This window comes from Sorex fumeus, unplaced genomic scaffold (assembly GCF_029834395.1).
Source record: "Sorex fumeus unplaced genomic scaffold, SorFum_2.1 ptg000037l, whole genome shotgun sequence".
Taxonomy (NCBI): Eukaryota; Metazoa; Chordata; class Mammalia; order Eulipotyphla; family Soricidae; genus Sorex; species Sorex fumeus.
Window position 1 is genome coordinate 66,364,208 of NW_026606094.1, and position 20,044 is coordinate 66,384,251.

The 20,044-nt window shown below is 43.7% G+C and overlaps 1 protein-coding gene across 3 annotated transcripts in view; it reads left to right on the forward strand.

The window, feature by feature from the left end:
* The first annotated feature begins 3,501 nt into the window (after positions 1–3,501).
* PALS2 (protein associated with LIN7 2, MAGUK p55 family member) overlaps positions 3,502–20,044 on the forward strand; it is a 91,777-nt gene continuing 75,234 nt past the window's right edge. Inside the window, exon 1 of one of the 3 annotated variants that reach the window (XM_056118110.1) lies at positions 3,502–3,524. The gene's annotated coding sequence lies outside the window, so the exon portion shown is untranslated. Of the gene's footprint in view, positions 3,525–4,062; positions 4,292–20,044 lie in introns of those variants that run through there. The other 2 variants (XM_056118112.1, XM_056118113.1) reach the window with 2 other exon arrangements.

Genomic DNA, 20,044 nt, shown 5'->3' on the forward strand with positions numbered 1-20,044 from the left:
ATGCAAGGCAAGTGCCCTACCTGCTGTACTATCACTCCAGCCCCCATAAAGCTATTTTTAAAAATGAACTCCCATTGTAGCAGGAATGTTTCTTCAGATAGCTAAGAGAAATTTCTATGAAGAATAGCATATCTGTTTATTTTGAGATTGCCTATTGACCTAGTGGGACTTCAGAGAGATTTGGATTACAAGGAAAGTCTCTGACAGATATCTGCAACAGCAAGATTAAAACAATATTATCCCTAATCAACTGGAGTCCGAGTGCTTGTATACCAGTGCCAGTTGGGGTGCTCAGAGACTTGGGAACACGGAGCTTGAGGCAGCCAGGTGAGACTAATCTGCAGAGGCTTTAGAAAGAAGATAAATTTAAGCTGTTCTGAAAGGAGACTATTCTAGTCGATTGGCAAAGAGTCTTAAAGTACAGGATTAGATATTTAATTTGATCACTTGAGGTAACTTGGAGCCATCCCAAAGTTCTGAGAAGCCTTGGTAAGAAATGGCGTTTGCAAAAATGACTCATTTTAGGAGTCCTTAACTCTGGCTATATCTTAGAATTGCCTGGAGAATTCTGGAAAAAAGTCTCATGTCTAGACTGCAGCCTGGAACAATTAAATCTAGGGATTGGGGGGGGGGGGGGGAGAGAGGTAGAGAAGGAGGAAGGAAGGGAGAAAGAGGGGTGGGGGGAAGTTCATTTTCTGGATTATTCCAATAGCCAAAAGTAAGAAGTACTGCTCAGAGGCAGGGGAGATGGCATAAGTGGTAAAGCACATGACTTGCATGTATAAGGCATCAAGTTTGATCCCCCACAGCACAGAGTTCCCTAGCACCTCAGGTACAGCCCTGGTGGCCTCCAGCACTGCTAGGTGGTCCATATGCCTGCATGTGTATGTACACTGAGCGCAGGGTAAATTGCAAGCAAGAGGAACTAGAATTAGAAAGGTCAGTACTGAGGCTGGAAATCACAGTCTGACCCGGCTTTGTGAACAGAGATAAAAAAGGGTGAAGCTAAATAAAGTATTCCGAAGGAAAGCTTGGTGGACTCTATGAAGCATGTCAGTTGCAATTTTTCATAAAGCTCTATTCCAGGAGCATCACTGCTCTTATTATGATGGCTTAGTAGGAAAATAATCAGGCTTTGCTAAAATTGGGGCTCTCACCATTAACAAAATTTTTAAAAAATCACAATTTCTAAACTAGCAAAGCAGGTCACTAGAGAAAAGAAAACACGGGCATATTAAAAGTTCATGCTTTGTTTCTGTTTGAAGGAGGAAATAAAGCCAGTGGCAGATGCTGCGGAATTAAGAATCAAAATCCAGACTTTGGATGAGTTATGACTTAGGAGATACTAGACTGTGGTAAAATTATGATCCCTTTAGGGTAACCTTGAAGGAAATGAAAAGTCGGTCCATTAAGGATGCTTGAAAAGAAGGATTCCCCGTCATTTTCAATCACAACTTTCCTTGCCTGGAATGAAGAATTTGAGCAGGCCTGGGAATGGATGTGCAGTGCCTCAGAAATGAGGCCCTTTCAGAAAGTTGGGATAGCAAGCCATAATGAGAGTTCTGATGTTCAGATGATATTTCACTTTACGCGAGCATGCCCCACCTTTAAAATTTCAAGGAAGAACAGAATGTCCTAAAATGGGCACTATCGTTTGTAAAAAGTAGTGTCTCATAGCAGTACTTATATATATGAGCATTTGATAAAATGTAAATGTGAAAAGAGACATTTATTTCTCTTGCAAGAGAATCCCAAAGAGATGGTAGTTATGAAGCAAAGTCATTTTTTCTGAGGATATGGCAGATTCTAACAACCACAAAGAACATCTGTCTAAGAGCCACTGCCATTAGAGAACAGACTGGGAACTCTGAATTAAAGATCATTCTTCCTGAGCTCCTGCCCCCAACATGCTGGATCCCTGATCTATAGGAAGGAGAGAATTGGCCAGTTCTTTTTCCAGTTGTGAGTCAGGGAGATCTATCCGGGTTTGTTTGAGGGGTGGAGGAGAAAGACCCATAGATCTCCCTCAGCAAGATGTCTTTCCTTAGCTTCTTAACTATTTGTAGGATCTGAGGGTAAAGTTGAGGTTCTGACATTGCAGAATAATGTGAAGGAAATAGAAGTGTACTAGAAAGGAATCAGAAAGACACCCAGAATGAGCATTCCCCTCTGGTCCCCAGAGGAACCCAGAGTACCCATCTGAGTACCACATGGAGAGAAGGTGATCTGGTAGGAGAAGCTACAGCACCAATGAGCCCTTGGGTGTACTGTGGGAGATAAATACAATTGGGAAAGAAAGGGATGGTGGGAGAAAAGGAAGCCCTGGAGTCTTCTGGTGCTAGAAGAGTAAACTCATTCTGTTCTGTGTGGGCCTGCTCAACTCCCCTCCACCCCCTTAACTCTGCTGACCTGTCCTCAGAGAGGGTGGCTGTCACACATGGCAAAGTTACCTTGCCTCTTGGTCCTTTCAGGTCCCCTGAAATGCTTCCAATTTCCCTTCCTCAGCACCACCATTCCAGGAAACAAGGTTCTAAATTAATACTCTACAAAGTCTCTCTGCATGTTGGTTTGCAAAATTAATGTTCCTAATGGAAAAGTAAATTAATCTTTGATGCTTAGTTGTGGCCAAGGAGAAAAACAGGTTCGGGTGCTGGGCCTTCTTCATTCACCCCCATCTATAGTATTCTCTCTCCCTTCTGTGCCTATCACTCACCTGGCTGTGAGACTTGGGGTGGGGGTGGGGTGCCAGTGGGGGGAGGACATGGTGTCTGATACCGCATGCCTGAATCCAGAGCCATGGTACACTCACTCATACCACAAACATGTGTGGTGTGTGCAGGGCTGTGCAAACCGTGCTCCTCATCCAGGATTGGCTGTCAGGGGGCGCCTGATGTGACACCCTGGTGTGTCAGTTTCCCTCACACTTTGAACATTCAGTTGGAAAAGACTGCAGCAAATGATTTGCAAAATTTAAACAGCATTTCTCAGTTTCTTCAAATTAAGGGAAAACAGGAGAGCTTTTCCAAATGTTCCCTCCTCCCCAATTCTGGGTCTGAGGGCTCCTAAGACCTCTTTGTGGATTGGGTATCTATTCCGGGAATCGGGAAGTTCTCTACTAGGTTTTTTTTTTTTTCTTTTTTCTTTTCCTGAGCCAGAGACGCTGCCACACTTGCTTTTGCTTAGTTGCTTTCAATTGAAAAATGAAATCTGCGTTCTTTTCGAAGCGTGTCATCCGCGCACCGGGGCGTTCGTATATCAGAGCTGACCGTACTCCATGCAGAGCAGAGTGGACGTGGAAAGGAGGGGTCGAACCCCGTCCTTGGGGATCTGGAGAGATCAGATACCTGGGGAAGAAGAGCTGGACTGCGGGGGCCCTGCGCGTGTCTGGCCGAGCGGGCTCCGAGATCTGCTCAAAAGTGCGGGTCCCTGCTCAGGAGACTTGGGGATGAAATGCACGAAGGACGCCGTCAACGCTGTCCTGCCGGGCCAAATGCCCTTCGGAGTCAGGGTCGTGCGGGCAGGAGGTGGGGAGGTGGAGGGTGGGGTGGGGGGGCGGGGAAGAGGGACATTTCCCGGGGGTTCTTCTTGCAGGACTGACTGAGCCTTTGTGCTGCAGCGCCCGGTTCCTGGAATGTAAAACTCTTGGAAAGGGCGGGGAAGAGCGTGTCGGAAGGGCCCGATTCGGGGCGAGCTGGGCCCGCAGAAATGACAGCGGCAATTTCGGCCGCCAGCACCCGAGGCGGGGGCGGACGCGCTGTGCCCTGGGCGGGCGTGGCGCGGGGTCGGGATCTCGGGGAGCCGTGGAGAGGCGAGGGGCGCAGGCGGCGGCGGCGGCGGCGGTGGCGGCGCGCGGCCCCGGGTCCCAACCGCGGGCTGGGCTCCACCTGGCCTCGGCGCGGCGCCGGGAGAGGCGGGGCCGGGCGGCGGGCGGCTGCTGCGCCCCCTCGCGCCCGAGCGCGCTCCCCGGCGTCCGGCGCACGCGCGAGGCCGGGAGGGAGCGCGCCCCGGCGGCGGGAGGAGGAGGAGGAGGAGGAGGAGAGGGAGGAGGAGGAGGGCGAGCCCGAGGAGGAGGAGGAGGAGGAGGAGGAGGGCGGCTGCGGGTAGCCGGACTGCGCGCGCGGTGCTGGCGGCGGCGAGGAGCGCGGCACGGAGGGGGCGCGCTCCAGTTCCCAACTCGGAGCCCCGACTTTGTAGATGGGGCTGCTCGGCGGCGCCTGCGGCTGAGCCAGAGCGGCGGCGGCGGCGGGCGTTGGGGAGCGGCGGGGCGCCGAGGCGGCCGAGGTGCGAGTCGGTGAGTTGCTGGGGGGCCCCCCACCACGCCGCGCGGGTAACGGTCCGGCCGCGCGCCGCGCCGGGGCCGCCCGGGAGGCGCCCGCCCTGTTGCTCGCGGCCACGCGGCGGCACGCGGGGACCCCGGCCCGCCCCCTTCGGCACCTGGGCGCGGTGCGGGCTGGGGGGCGCGGGCGGCCGGGCGGGCCCGAGCGCCGCAACGTGTCCGGCGCCCGCCGCTCCCCACGCGCTCGGCCGGGGCCGAGGGGCCCCCCTCGGAGCGCGGGGCTCGGGCGGCGACACGCGGCCGCGGCGGGAGCGGCGCGGGCACTGACACCTCTGCGGGGTCCGGAGAGGGGGCGATCCCGCCGGCGCGGGAGGCGGCGTTTGGGCAACTCCGGCGGCCACTTCCGAGGCACGAGGCGCCAGTTGCCGGAGCGAAGAGGTGCGGGGCCGAGCACGCGCGCCTCTGGGGGCGCTCGCAGCCCGGGCAAGGAGATCGGGAGCCTGAAAGGTGCCTGGGCTTAAAAAAATAATAAAATAAAAAATATATATATTTATATAATTTATTATGGGGGGGGGAGTGGAGGGTCCTGGGGGACTTCATGCACGGAGCCTAAGGTCGCTGTGTGATCACAGGATGTGGGTTGGTGGGTGGGTTCTTATTTGCAGAAGGACTTTTTTTTTGGGGGGGGGAACACTTTATTGGGAGTTTAATCTCCACCTCGCTGGCTCCTGGGATTATAGCTGGTTGGTTGCAGCAGCCCTTAAACTCCCGCCGATGAGGGGGGCAGGCTCTGGTATCTGCGTGCAGGGAAGGTGGAGCGGGGGAGCAGCCCGGGCAGGCAAGGAAGGGAAATTGGGAGCGGATGGGGAGGGAAGCTCAGAAAATTCTCCGCAGTACTTCTAAGCAGCCGGGTAAGGTCAAGCCAGCCACGCGTTTCCCTTCCCTGCCCCTTCGGAAGGAATAGTAGTTAGAAGTCTAATTTGCAAAATCCTCTTTTGTTGGAATTTCACTCGAGGCTCCTTGCGTGGGGCCCCGGGCACGGTGGCTCGGATCGTTTGGAGGGGCGTTTAAATGCTCTCCGGTGGAACTCTGGTTTAGCAGCCCTTTCTTCCGGAGAAATTCCTCAGACGGTCCTTTAGAAACTTGGGCGTGTGGACAGTAGTGGGCGAGGCGTCAGACACTTAGCAATGCGGAGACGGTGGCGGCCCTCACTTCCACCGTGGACCTCCTTCCTGTAGTGCTGCACGTTTTTACATCCATCTGTGCAGGAGGTATCAGGCCTGAGGATAGCTGCGTCTCCTGCTACCCGATTAACAATCAAGAACTTTGACATTTATCATTCTGAGATTCCGTGTCCCTGAAATCTGTGTTACATGTGGCTGTTTGAATGTGTGGTCCTACTCTGTTTCGCTTTAAAGGGCCGTGTTTTATTTCCCACTCGGGGTTACATAATATACAGATGGGCACACTTAATCGCTCTCCTCGCTTCCTATCTAGATAGCATGCTCAATACCATTATCGGAAATTAGGCTTGTACACCCAGTGTATACTACTCTTTTTCAACCAGAAAAAAAATAAGAAAAGAATTTTTTTCCTTGTTCTCAGTTCAATAAACACTGGGGGAAACTGAGGTACTTACTCAAGTCCAGTGGCTCTGTAGAAGACAGAATCTGTTTTTTGTTTTCTTAGGCCAACTGTTGGAATTTTTTTTAAAAAATGAATCCTTTTTTTTTTTTCTTCAGCATTTGAGAGAGCAGTTTGCTTTTTTTTTCCTGAGTCTCATTTCAGGATGAAATTGTTCCAGAAGATAATACAGTCTGCTTCCTTCCCCTTTCCTCCCTCTTTTTAGCTAAGGATAACTGAAAAATAAGACATGTGGAACTCTTCGAATAAAAGCTGTTCTTAAATGGAAGTTATTTGAATATTTACTGTCCCTTTATTTGCTATATAAAATATGGGTTGTTAGCAGAAAACAACACTTTTTAAAACATATTTTGACATCCATGTTTTGTTAGAAATGAGGAATATCAATTATTATTGATAATTGCTTGTGTTATAATGTTACTGGTCACTCAGGGTTACAAGTAATTCAGGGCCAGAGCTAGTCAAAGTCTGTTTAATTGTTGGTGCATCTAGAAAATAAGTATTTTTACTTTTACGTTTGACATTACTTACCTAGTACTAAGTTCTTAGCAAAAGAGGATTTTGCAAATTAGACTTATAACTACTCGCAATTATTTTCTCTCCCAAAATTATTTATTTGGTAAGAGACTAGATTTGTATCAGAACTCTTTTTGCAAGGGATGTGGCGATGCTTACTTTATTTTAGGAAGAATAGATACCTGCCCATCAGATAAACCATAGGATGTTTGAGAAAGCTGTTAACCTATTAACATTTATGCTGGCTTATTTTACCTTGTAGATTCTTCACCTTTATGAACACAAGAACAGATAAACTTAGGAGTTCTGTTGTCTGATATGGTGCTGATTTTAAGATTTCACTTTTTCATTGTAGGAACCTAGCTCTGCTTGGAGTATTTGGATTTTGCCAGGTTATCCTCAGAAGCTGCTTTGCTTTGCTGTTTTGCTGCTGTTGTGTGTTGCCACTGGGAGGAGACTTTACAATTTTATTTGGCCATACCCCTTCCTCCTTTACGCTGGCTGCTAATCATCCCTGGGCGCTTTGCCAAACTGCTGGAAATGTGTTGATAAAGATGCACTCAGACACTAGTCTTGATCCAGGTGTCTAATGCCTTTTATTTCTTTAACTCACACCATATTCACAAAATTCCTCCCTTTGTAGATTGTGTTATTAACAGTCTGCATGTTTTGGTCCACTGTTAAGTGGGCTAACTAATGTAATGAAAGATGAGATTTTGTGCATGCATTAAAGTATTTCAAAGATCTGACTTTCCTGACATTCATATTAGAAGCAGTGTAATTATGTGCTTGGTGTACACAGATACTGGCAATCTCGAAAGAGCTGAAGAGAGTATCACTGCTTGCTGAAGTGTACTTTGTCTCTGTCTCTGTCTCTCTGCCCTCTCTCTCTCCCCCCGCCCCCTGTATATATTCCATTGGAAAAAGATTGATCTATTTTAATAAGCTTTTAGAGTAGCACATATTGAAGCATCCCCTGTACATAACTGTACATAACTGCACCATATAGATGGAGTTCTTCATGTGTAGTGATGGATACAGTTCAAGTACACACCTTTTGTTCACTAAGCTGCAGTTTTTCTTGAGTGATACAATAAAGTCAAAAGTCTGGTTTCACCTTTTTGAACAGTATTTAACCTTGTTACTGTTCAATTTCAATTCAATAACAATTAACATAACAAATGATAGGATGTTTACAGTAGCTTAAGAACTTGGTTTCTTTGACCTTCCTTTGCTATGACCTTAGTACAATCTTGATCTTAGCAGATTCATTATTAGCAGTATAAATAGGATAGAATATGGAATTTTTATCATCATCATCACTACTTTAAGATGGGCTTTGCGTTGGACCTAAGATTATTTTATATTAAAAAAATGTATAGATTAAAAAACGTTCACACATACCAGTTCAAGAAGAGATCTTCTTTGCTTCAGTGATGTTCATTCCTGACTAACTTTAGGATGATGTTAAATAATGGGGTGCTGGGGGGAGGTTTCTAAAGACTTATCTATTAAAGCCAGGGCTTTTGGCTTTAGTCCCAAGAAACAAATCCTTGCTGGGATAAAACCAGGGTTTTACTTAGAAGTTTTTTCCTCCACTGCCCACCTCTACCCTTTCTTCTGTCCCTCTGTTTAGGAAGTTTGTTTCTCAGTCCTGAAGATTTCCATATACTTTGTATCTTTCAGAGCTAGCACTTCGCTAGCTACTTAGTAGCACTTAAAGAGTAGCTTAGTAGCACAGAAAGACTGAAGGGAAAGCTTAGCTTATTAGCTTTTTATAGAGCCTCTTCACACTTCTGTGCTTCTGGAAATCTTTTGTAAAAAGTGATTAAGAATATCACTTGATATGTCTACTTATTATTGGAATATTCATTAGAATTAGGGGTGAATAGAGCAGTTAAAATCAATTGTTTATTATAAGATATATTCATGGAATTTTCACAGGTTCCTTTGTTCTTACTAGGATTGGATAAGTGTTGGGGGTGAGCAGCTGAAGATACACTGAACATTTTTAGAAAATTTTGTGGAAAACTATGAGGAAAATGAGCCTATCAAGGGCCATATATATATGAAAGGAAATATAAAGAGTGAGGAATTCTTTTAGGGGAAGTCTGATGGGACCCTGAGGGACCACATTTAGGAAGAGGGTGGTTTTTTGTTTGTTTCTTTTTTTTTTTATTTGAGTGGGGAATGGACCACTTCTGGTGATGCTCAGGGATCACTCCCGGCTGTGCACTCAGGAATTACTCCTGGTGGTGATTGGCGGAGGTTATAGGATGCTGGGGGTCAAATGTAGGTCTGCTGCATGGGAAGAAAGCACCCTACCTGCTGTACTATCACTCCAGTTCCATGGCTTAGGAGTTTTAACCTAGAATAATGCCAGGTTAATTGAATGCAGACTTTGAGAGTGCAATATATACTTGATGGTACCTTTATGAAAGAATTTCTTGCAAGGTGCCTCTCTACACAAAGGGACATTAGTTCTTTAGGGAATCCCAAAACTTACCTGTCCTGCAACCTTCTTTTTAGAAAAGAAATCATTCAGCACTCCCCTGGTAATCTACCTTCTTTAAGAAAAAGCACCCCTCAATTGCACCCTCCCTCCCTACCTTCCTCTCTCCTAGCTATGATCCAGAGGGTGGTGTCCTCTCTGGAAAATGCTGCTTTAGAGAGATTCTAATTGAATAAGTCTGGTGCCTGGTGCAGAACTGGAGCATGTTTATATATTTTAAATCCCCAATATCTAATATATTCATAAAGTTTAACATTTAACGTTCCATGAAATATTTTCTTTACTGGATGCATAAAGAGGAGAAAGGAAAATTTCTTTAACAAAGGATGTTTGGAAAACTGGATAGTCACATGCAAAAAAAAAAAAAGAAAAGAAAAGAAAAGGGGAAAAAAGAAGAAACCAGATCCCTATCTTATACCACTTACAAGAGTTAACTGTAACTGAATTAAAAGACCCCTGGATTAGATCTGTAGCACTGTAGCACTGTCCTACTGATGTTCATCGATTTGCTCAAGCAGGCACCAGTAACATCTCCATTGTGAGACTTGTAACTTTTTTTTGGCGTATCGAATACGCCATGGGGAGCTTACCAGGCTCTGCTGCGGGCGGGATACTCTTGGTAGCTGCCAGGCTCTCCGAGAGGGATGGAAGAATTGAACCCAGGTTGGCCATGTGCAGTGCAAATGCCCTACCCGCTGTGCTATTGCTCCAGCCCTAGATTAGATCAGAATCTATAAAATACATTGAGGAATTCATAGGCGAAGTTCTTCAGGATATGGACCACAAAAGTGACTCCATTGGCAAGGACAGCAGAAAAAAAATAAATAAATGGAACTATGTAAAATAAAAAGACAGTATGCTTTTGGTTTGTTTTTTTGGGGCCACAGTCCAATGGTGCACAAGGCTTACTCCTGACTGTGCTCAGGGATCTCTCCTGGCGGTGCTCAGGGAACCATATGTGGTAGGTACCTGGGATCAAAGGCCCTGGGCAAGACAAGAATGTTAATTCTTGTGCTTTCTTTCTTCACCCCCAAGTTTTGCATGGCTAAAGAAACTTGAGCTAAAATAAAAAGAAAATATTTCTCAAAGATATACATAAAGTACGCAATGAAGTTCAGCAATGACCAAAACCAAAACCAACAACCCCATCAAAAAATCGTAAGAGGAGATGAACACTTTCCTGAAGAGGACATGTGGACAGCCATATGACAAAATATCCATCATTACTTATCAGGGAAATGCAAATCAAAATGTCAGTGAGATATCACACCAGTGAGGATGGCATCTATCAATTAGAAACAACCAGTGTTGGTAGTGATATTGTATAAAGGAACCCTCACTCACTGTTGGTGGGATTATAAACTGTTTCAGTCTCTATGGAAAAGTGTAGTGATTTCTCAAAAATAAGAAAAGATTTTCTTTTCTTGAACTTTCCATTCCACTTTTGCGTCTAGCCCGTAAACACAAAAATGTACATTCAAAAAGGTATGTGTTCACTGAAGTATAATAGCAGGATATGGAAACAGCCCAAATGTTCTGAGACAGATAAGTTTGGTATACTACTTCTTTGGTAAAAGAAGTTTGGTATACTACTCAGCTATGTGGTCGAAGATGAAATCTTGAAGTTTGCTGTTACCTGGCTGGAACTGGAGGGCATCATGTTAAGTAAAATAAATCACAGGGAGAAGATCAAATATCTGATTGTCTAACTCATCTGTGGTATGTGAAGAAACGAAATGAGGGGATAGACAGGATGGAATGATGAATTACAAAACAGATTCCGGACAGTGCAGGGAGTGCAGAAGGGAGGAGTGGGGAAGGAAGAGGAGGACCAGAAAGAGTTCACGGACACTAGTCAGGGGATCTGGGCATTTTGGTAGTGTTAAGTGTGCAGTAACTTAGTGCACTCAAGTCCTAAACATGAACACGGTTGTAACCGCATTACCTAAACTACCAAAACAAACAAACAAAAACAATCTCTAAGTCTCTAGGGGCCAAGAAGTTGACATAGAGGAGTGGAGTCCAGGGCCCTTCCCGTACTGCTGGGCGTGGCTCGCCCAGCTCTCCCAGCCCAAATAGCACCTCATCACTCAGCCAAGCCACATAGTGCCAGACAGAGCCACCATGAGTGGCCCTGGGGCCCCAGGAACTATTGGAGGGGCCTCATATATGTAGGGTGTAGTGTGTATATATGTGTACACATAAATGCATACATATTTTTTCTTTTCTTTTTTTTTTTTTTTTGGTGGCATGGGCACACCTGACAGTGCTCAGAGGTTACTTGTGATGCCACATTCAGGAATCCTGGTGGGGCTCACAGCACTGTATGGGATGCTAGGGATCAAACCCAGGTCATCGAGTACAAGGCAAATGGTCTACGCACTGTATTATCACTCCGATCCCTGCACATTTCTTTGTGAAGAGCACATTATCTCTACATGTCTCTTAGGGTTCTGTGCTATTCAGATAATCCTAGAATTTGGTCTGTGTCCCCATGGTCTTTACTTCAGCCAGATTGATTCCTCTATAATCATCGGATTGATTTCCATCTCTTTGTGCTTTCATGTTTGTTTGTGTTTCTTCCCCTGCCTTGTTTCTTGTCTAAAAAGAATGTTCAAGCTTGCTTCCCCCGAGCAACACTCTTTTCCTGGCCACATCTACATTTATTTTCTGCATATGAAAAACTACACAAGTTTTATGTAACTGCCAAGTAACTTGTAAGTGACTGGCTTATATGCTTGCACACGTGTGCTGGGTTTTGTCCTTTTGAATATCTTTATTTTTTTTTCCCTCTCAGTGCCAGTACTTGGAATCTACAGGAGGTGGCTTAGTATATTGATCATGGTTCGGACAGTATTACCAATTGCTTGCTAGATTTCAGGAGCCATGTTTAGGGTTCCCTAGGTTTTCTGTTATTTCTCATCATAAGTAAAATAAAACCAAAGTAAATGCTTATTAGTTTTCTGTGACTGCTGTAACAAATTGCCAGAAACAATACTGAAGAGAATTATACTCTCTCTTCAACATTATTGAGCAACACTCAGATTGTAAGCAGAGAATGGTGTGTGTGTGTGTGTGTATGTGTGTGTGTGTGTGTGTGTGTGTGTGTGTGTATGCACTTGTGTGTGTGTTTGAGGGAGGAGAAAATGAAGAAGGGAAATAACATATAAGGTATGTAATGTATATTTGTTTCTTGCATATGTTTCAGGCCCACTTGATGACCCAGGATAATAAATATCACAGTAACCTTTACTTGGCCCTATTGGAAAAGACCCTCTTAGGGTCACTAGGCAACACCCATTGTTGGGTGTTACCTAACTCCTAGTCAGAGACTAAGACATGAATATCTTTTAGGAGACCATGCTTTTACCACGTTGATAATTATAATGGCCCAGTAAAGAGAGGCTTTTACTCTGTTCTCATCCTTCTGAGATAGTATTTCTTAGCCAGGGACAGTTTTGCTGTCCTTCCCTCACTCCTTCAGGGACACTTGACTGTTATAACGAGGAAGGGGCTGCTATTGCCATGTGTGAGAGGAGAGCAGAAAAACTGCAAATAATGCTCAGGACTAGCCTCCATACCCAAAATGTCATATACCTGAGGCTTATAAATATTTATGAAGAGAGTTCTTGGCTAATGATTTCTTATGTATTGTTCTTAAAAAAAATTATACCTAAATCAGCACATAAAACCCTCTAATTTGATTTGTTCCTGACTGCCGGTAATTATTGGTTGATTGAAAATTGAGTTAAGTGATGAGGAGTTGTAAAAATGATTTATCTTTTGCCTGAAAGTCTGGGTCAGCATTCTTCTAGCCACGAGGGAAAAAATCAAAACTTGCAGAGGGTTTAGGATCATTCTGATGTTTCATGACTTCTTGGTTGTGAAGGTTGTTTTGCCAAGCTTAATTAAGCGACATTTTGGTTATTTATTTTCTTGTTTTGTGTCTTGTTTTCCTAATGCATTCAGCTTGGTATTTTACAGAAGGAATAAAGTAACTCCCATAGTGTTGTATCAAGTGTAGTATTGTGTGTATTTTAGATGATATAGATCCATTAGGCATCATAGCCTGGCAGGCTACCCGTAGTGTATTCTATGACAATAACAATAACAGGTCTCTTTCCCCTGACCCTGAAAGAGCCTCCGATATGGAAGTGTTGGGAAAGACGAGTAAGGAGAGGCTGCTAAAATCTCAAGGCTGGGATGAATGGAGACGTTACTAGCGCTGCCTGCTCGAGTAAATCAATGGACAACTGGATGGCAGTGATACAGTGATAGGCATCATATTTTATACAAAAATTAGTGACTAAGATATAGGAAATGCAGCTCCCAATTCCCATTTACAGTTTATTGAATGACTTCTAACCTGGTAGTACAGGGGTAGCTTTTGCCACAGTTGCTTGCACTTTTTGTAACTTAGGAAATCTTGTTTTAGTGCCATAGCAATACTTTTTTATTTCTATAAATTCCTTACTGTTATTAGTTTAATAATTGAGTTACTCTTCTAGTAAGTATATTGACTTTTTATTAATGGTCTCACTTTTTGGGAAAATAATTTCAATGCGTGTGCATGTGTGTGTGCGTGAGGGAGAGAGAGACAGAGAGAGAGAGAGAGAGAGAGAGAGAGAACATACCTGGCTATACTCGGGGTTTGCTCTTATCTTTGTGCTCAGGGACAACATATGTGGTACTGGGGATCAAACCCAGGTCAGCCATGTGCAAGACAAACACTCTACCTGCTTTATTATCACCCTGGCCCTCACCACTTCTTATATAGTTGTTATAGAATTCCTTGAGCTGCAGTACATCATCTTACGATTTTGTTCATATTTTGCTCCCCCCCCCTTTTTGGGTCACACCCGGAGTTGCTCAGGGGTTACCCCTGGCTCTGCACTCAGGAATTACTCCTAGCAGTGCTTGGGGGACCATATGGGGTGCTGGGAGTCGAACTCAGGTTGACCATGTGTAAGGAAAGCGCCCTTCCTACTGTGCTATTGCTCCAGGCCCACTTAATGATTTTCTTAGTGTAGAAAGAGAATGAGAAACTTCAGCTCTTCTAACTTCCAGCTCTTTGTTTGGGATATACCGTTTGGTAAAGAATACATTGTCTGGCATATGTGTCAGCCATTACTGAATTTACTCTATCCCAGTTCTAAAGTAGCATATGTAATATCTATTTTATATGTTTAATGTAAGGTTTTCATTGGATAGAAATAAAGTTGCCTTTTCATTTTATTTAAAAAAAAACCCTCTATATTGATATAAATGCTGGACCAGAGCGTTAGTACAGTGGGTAGGGTAATTGCATTGCACATGGCAGACTCAGAGCCAGACCCAGAATGGTCCCTCGAGAACACCTGTGAGTGATCCCTGAGCATAAATTCAGAAGTAACCCCTGCACATAGCTGAGTATGGCCTCAAAACAAAAATAAAAAATATCTTTAATCCAGTGAAGTTGCCTACTGAAATTAGAATATGGTCACACATGTTTTTATATGCATGGAGTCAGCTGTCCTTGAATTTTTGAAACCAGTAACCTTCTGGAAGTGAGGGTGGATAAGTGAGAAGCATCTTGGCCACATTTTCACATGGGCAGAGCTTGTGGAGAGGCCGATAGCTGCAGCAGTCACAGTGTCCCCTGCCTTCCTCAGCATATTCTTAAAGACTGAGCTAGGGAAACTTTCCCTAAAAATCTCAAGATGTTATAGGGGAAGCAAAGTTAAGGAGTCTGAGATTGTAAATAAAGCCATAGCCGTCCTTATAAACTTTGAATGTTCATCCAATTAAAACATCAAATAAACGATATCAGATCTGTAGCATTTCAGGTAAGTTAATTAGAAAGTGTCAGTTAGCGGCAGTTAGTTTCTGTGCACCCCTTCCTTCCTTCCTTCCTTCCTTCCTTCCTTCCTTCCTTCCGTCCTTCCTTCCTTCCTTCTTTCCTTTCCTTTCCTTTCCTTTCCTTTCCTTTCCTTTCCTTTCCTTTTCTTTTCTTTTCTTTTTTATTTTGGTTTTTGGATCACACCAGTAGTGCTCAGGGCTTATTCCTGGCCCTGTTCAGGGATCATTCCTGGCTGGTACCCAAAGGTGGTGCCAGGGATTCAGCCCAGGTCAGCCATGTGCAAGGCAAGCACTTTACCCATTGTACTATTGCTTCAGCCCCTACTACTGCTTTCTTGAAAGAAGCTTTTCCCATGTGAGACACAGAATGAAGGGCTCAAATCCCAAGAGGCATATTTCAGAATGTCTTATTCTGAGCCTTATTTTCACTTAAAAGTTATCAGCTTCTGGTTCCAACTGTTGTTCTAGAGATACCATAATTTGAATGTGTGAGATAAAAAATAAGCTTTTAGTAACCTTTATTTAACTCAGCTTGCTATAGCCAAGTGGGTATTTATAGCTCTTTTCCACCCATGATAATTTCATGCCAGTACTCATCAGAACATAACATAATGGAACACCGACTTGGCTCTGTCTGTCCTTTCTCTCCTCCCCAACAGACTCTGATTCTAGATTGAAAGCTGGGAAATTGTTGCTTCTGCCTCGTCTAGAAGCACATTGCAAATGTCTTCTACTGGGCCATCTCTGTAGTTCCCTTCTCTTTTATCTTCCAAACCTGTAGTTCTTTCCCAAAATATCTCTAAAAAGAAAAATGTTGTCAAGCAGAAAATTTATGACCAAAAGTAAAGTATGCACACACTTGATTTTTACAGTATAGAAAGTAATGTAAAATAATTTTCCTTTGCTTAATTTGAAGAAAGAAGCTGTCTTTGTATTAAACACATTGTACCATGATCATAGGCTTAATATTTGAACAGATTAGAAAACAGCACAGATTAGCATATAAATAATGTTTTGCCATGTGTAGAAAACTGAGTCCTAAAAAGGGATATGAAAAGAATTTCTCATCTCAGGGAAGGACTTGCTTTGCAGTTGATTGAATCCATTTGGTGCTGAGTTCTCAGATCTCTTTTAGCTTCAAACATTGATTCTTCCCTGAGCATCACTGTATGTCAGAAGCCAAGAGTGCAAAACCTTGATTCTGAAGGAGCAAGAAGTGGTCCCTAACTTGATTAGGTAACAAATCGGGAAGAAAAGAAAGTGTTTTGTTGGGTGGGGATGTGAGTAAGAGAGGCATTTAGGAGGGGGTGAACTAAATAGATTTTATTAAATCTATGGAAAGTAAGAATATCACTGTGGTTAGAACAGTTTGTACTAGGCAATAGGGGAATTAGATTCAACAGATGGAAAGCTAGATTTTATCTTATTAATTTTTTTATTTTAATTTTTAAAAAATTTTTTTAATGAATCACCATGAGGTACAGTTGTAGACTTACAAACTTCCATGATTATGTTTCAGTCATACAATAATCGAGTACCCATCCCTCCACCAGTGCCTATTCTCCACCACCAATGATCCCAGTATCCCTCCTGCCACCCCTGCCCCATCCCTCCCCCCACCTCTGTGGCAGGCACATGAAAGCTAGATTTTAAAAGATAAATACCAAGCAACACAACAAACTCATAAATATTTCTAGTGCAGTATTGTTTTTAAACGATTTTAACATGATCTGTGTCATGCCGAGTGGATTAGAGTGAGGAAAAGAATAGTAGAAAGAGATTTGCAAATGATAATTGAAAGGTAAAGCGTTTGGAAGATAATGGTATGGAGAGGCTGGCAAGCAAGAAGTGAATAGAAAATGAGTATCAAAAGTTTTCTGTTGAAAATTGCCAACATATGACACGTGCTGGGGCTGGAGCGATAGCACAGTGGGTAGCGCGTTTGCCTTGCATGCACTGGATCTGGGTTCGTTTCCTCCGCCCCTCTCAGAGAGCCGGGCAAGATACCAAGAGTATTTCACCCGCACGGCAAAGCCTGGCAAGCTACCCGTGACCTATTCAATATGCCAAAAACAGTAACAACAGGTCTCACAATTTGTTGTGAGATGTTACTGGTGCCCACTCGAGCAAATTGATGAACAGCAGGAGGACAGTATTACAGTGCTACATGACATGTGCTGAAGTTTCCAGGGAATTCTTTTTTCTTTTTTTTTTATTAGTGAAACACCATGAGGTACAGTTGTAGACTTACAAATTTTTGTGCTTGGGTCTCAGTTATACAATGATCAAGTGCCTGTCCCTTCACTAGCACCCATTTTCCACCACCACAGGTCCCAGTATCCCTCCCCTCCTCCCATCCCCCCCATCCAACCCTGCCTCTGTGGCAGGGCTCTAAGGAATTCTTAAGGCAGGGAGAGTAAGAGTTTTCAGAGCTTTGGGTCTTTCCCCAAATTAAACCCTGCTTTTGTTAGTTTCATTTAGGTTTTTAGTAAGTTGTTATATTCTCTAGCATTCAGCAGATTGTCCTCAACTGTAGCACTGTAGCACTGTCTCCCATTGTTCATCGATTTGCTTGAGTGGGCACCAGTAACATCTTCATTGTGAGACTTTTTACTATTTTTGGCATACTGAATATGCCAAGGGGAGCTTGCCAAGCTCTGTCCTGCGGGCGGGATACTCTTGGTAGCTTGCCTGGCTCTCTGAGAGGGACGGAGGAATAGAACCCTGGTCAACTGTGTGCAAGGCAAATGCCCTACCCGCTCTGCTATCACTCCAGCCCATTGTCCTCAACTACTTCTGATTTCTGTAGCACTGTCCTCCCATTGTTCATCGATTTGCTTGAGCGGCTCCAGTAAGTCTCCATTTTGAGACTTGTTGTTACTGTATTTGGTATTTGACTACATCAAGGGTAGCTTGCCAGGCTTTGCCTTATGGGCAAGATACTCTTGGTAGCTTGCCGGGTTCTCTGAGAGGGGCAGAGAAATCGAACCCAGCTCAGCCGGGCTGGCTGCGCACAAGGCAAATGCCCTACTGCTGTGCTATCACTCCACCCCATTGTCCACCACTACTTCTGATAATTAAAAAAAAAAATTGTTTGGAAGTTATACCCTGAGTACTCAGAAGCTACTCTTGGCTCTGATCTTAGGGGAGTGATATTTGCGGGGCCATGCAAGTACTAGGGCTAGAATCCTCCTGGAGGCAAAATATGCTCTCATCTTTCTCTCATCTCTCCCTTTGATCCCTTTTGTTACTGTTAAAGGGTTCAAAAGTTTTACCTGGTGTTTAATGTAAGTTAAATTTCATTATCCCCTCAATTACCTTGCCAAAAAAAAAGTATTTATAAAAATGGTGGTAAATTAGTTGAAAGGGAGTGGGGAGTACAGGAGTAGAAAACTAAAAATTAGGGAAAGTTTTGATGGCAGGAAGCCCCAGTTTGATACTCAGCACTGCATATGGTCCTCTGAGCACAGCCAGAGTGACCCCTGAAACAGCAAGTTGGGTGTGACCACAAACACGATTAGGAAAATGGAAAATTTAGAAGGTCAGGATCCTGATGGCAGAAGAGATAATATAAGAGTATTAAATGAGGAATATTAAAATTTCAAAGCACCAAATGCCTAATGTAACTTTAGTGTTAGAAGTTGTGGAAAAATAACAGAAATATATGATTTTTTTATCATCAGAAGTGCAATTTTTTAAAATTTCACCAAACTATATAGTGAAAACCTCTAGTGACCATGATCAAACTTTATATAAAGTTTACTCAATATTTACTTAGTGAGCAAGAGAAGTAGTACAGCAGGTTACACTGTTTTTTTTGCATGTCACTGACCCAGGTTCAATCCCCAGCACTGAGCATCACCAGGTGTAGCCAAAACAAAATACCAAAAAAAACCCAAAACCAGTTCACAGGACAGCCTCCAGTAATATGGAAGTATTTTGCCAAATATGTAAGTCAGTAGTGCCAAGACTGGGAAAGCATGAAATGCAGCAGAAGCAGCTATACCCTGGAGAGCGTTAGAGTCCTGGGTCAATGTCTTAACTCTCGTTTTCCTTAGACTTGACCAGACACTCTCCTTCTCAACATACTTTCTACCAACAGCTTCTGATGCATTCAACTGGTTTTTTCTTTCAATATGTATAATTAGGGAATAAAAATCATTAAAATTTTTTTAAGTTTCTTTAATTGAGTCACCATGAGATACATAGTTACAAAGCTGTTCATGATTCAGATTTTAGTTCATACAATGATCCAACACCCATCCCTCCACCAATGTCCATTTCCCACCACTATTGACCCCAGTTTCCCTCCTACCACCCACCCCACCCCCAGCCCTACCCCCAGCCTGGCTCTATGGCAGCGCTCTCTCTCTCTCTCTCTCTCTCTCTCTCTCTCTCTCTCTCTCTCTCTCTCTCTCTCTCTCATCTTGTTTGTTCCTTTACCTACTTTCAACATGCAGTTTCTATCCAGGGTGATCATTTCCAACTCTCTTTGTCATAATGGTCTCTTCTCTATCCCAATTAATGTGTTCAACTGTTAGTTGTTAAAGGTTTTCTTTGTATTCCTACCTAAGGGTATATATATATATGACAAATATTTCCAAATATATCTCTCTTCTCTATTCTTCCCTATTCTTCCCTTTCCTTCCCTCCCTCCCTTCCCTCCCCTCGCCTCCTCTTCCCTCCCTTCCCCTTTCTTTCTGTTAAGTTTGTGTGTCATGTGCTTATTTTTACTAATTTAATTCTGGAAAAGTCTATTTTCAAAATCTCCAGCCCATTTGATTTGCTTTTCCCTTGCAACAAGCCTGTCCTAGATCTGGGTTGAGCTAGTTTTGAGTCCAGATTTGTGTGTGTTTGTTTTGCTTTGCATTTTTGTGGGGTTTTTAAATTTTTCGAATAATAGTGGAACCTGTTCTAATTTTTTTAGGCAAGAATATTTTCTGATAATATTTGAATTGACCTGCTCTGAGTTCTTTATATGTGAGAAGCTTGTTTAAGGTAAATTGCTGAATTTAAAGGAAAACCAACCATCCAGGGGTCAGGGTGTAGCTCTGTGGTAGAGCACTTAATTTTTCATATTTGAAGTCCTGGGTTAGAGAGGTGGTTCAGGGGAGAAAGGGAGAGATATTATTGCTTTAAAAATTATTTGTTTCTAAGTGGAACCATACTTGGTGGCCTAACATGGGGACCATGTGGTGCTGGGGAGCAAACCCAGGGCTTCATACATTTGTGCTATACATCTCCATCCTATGAGTTAC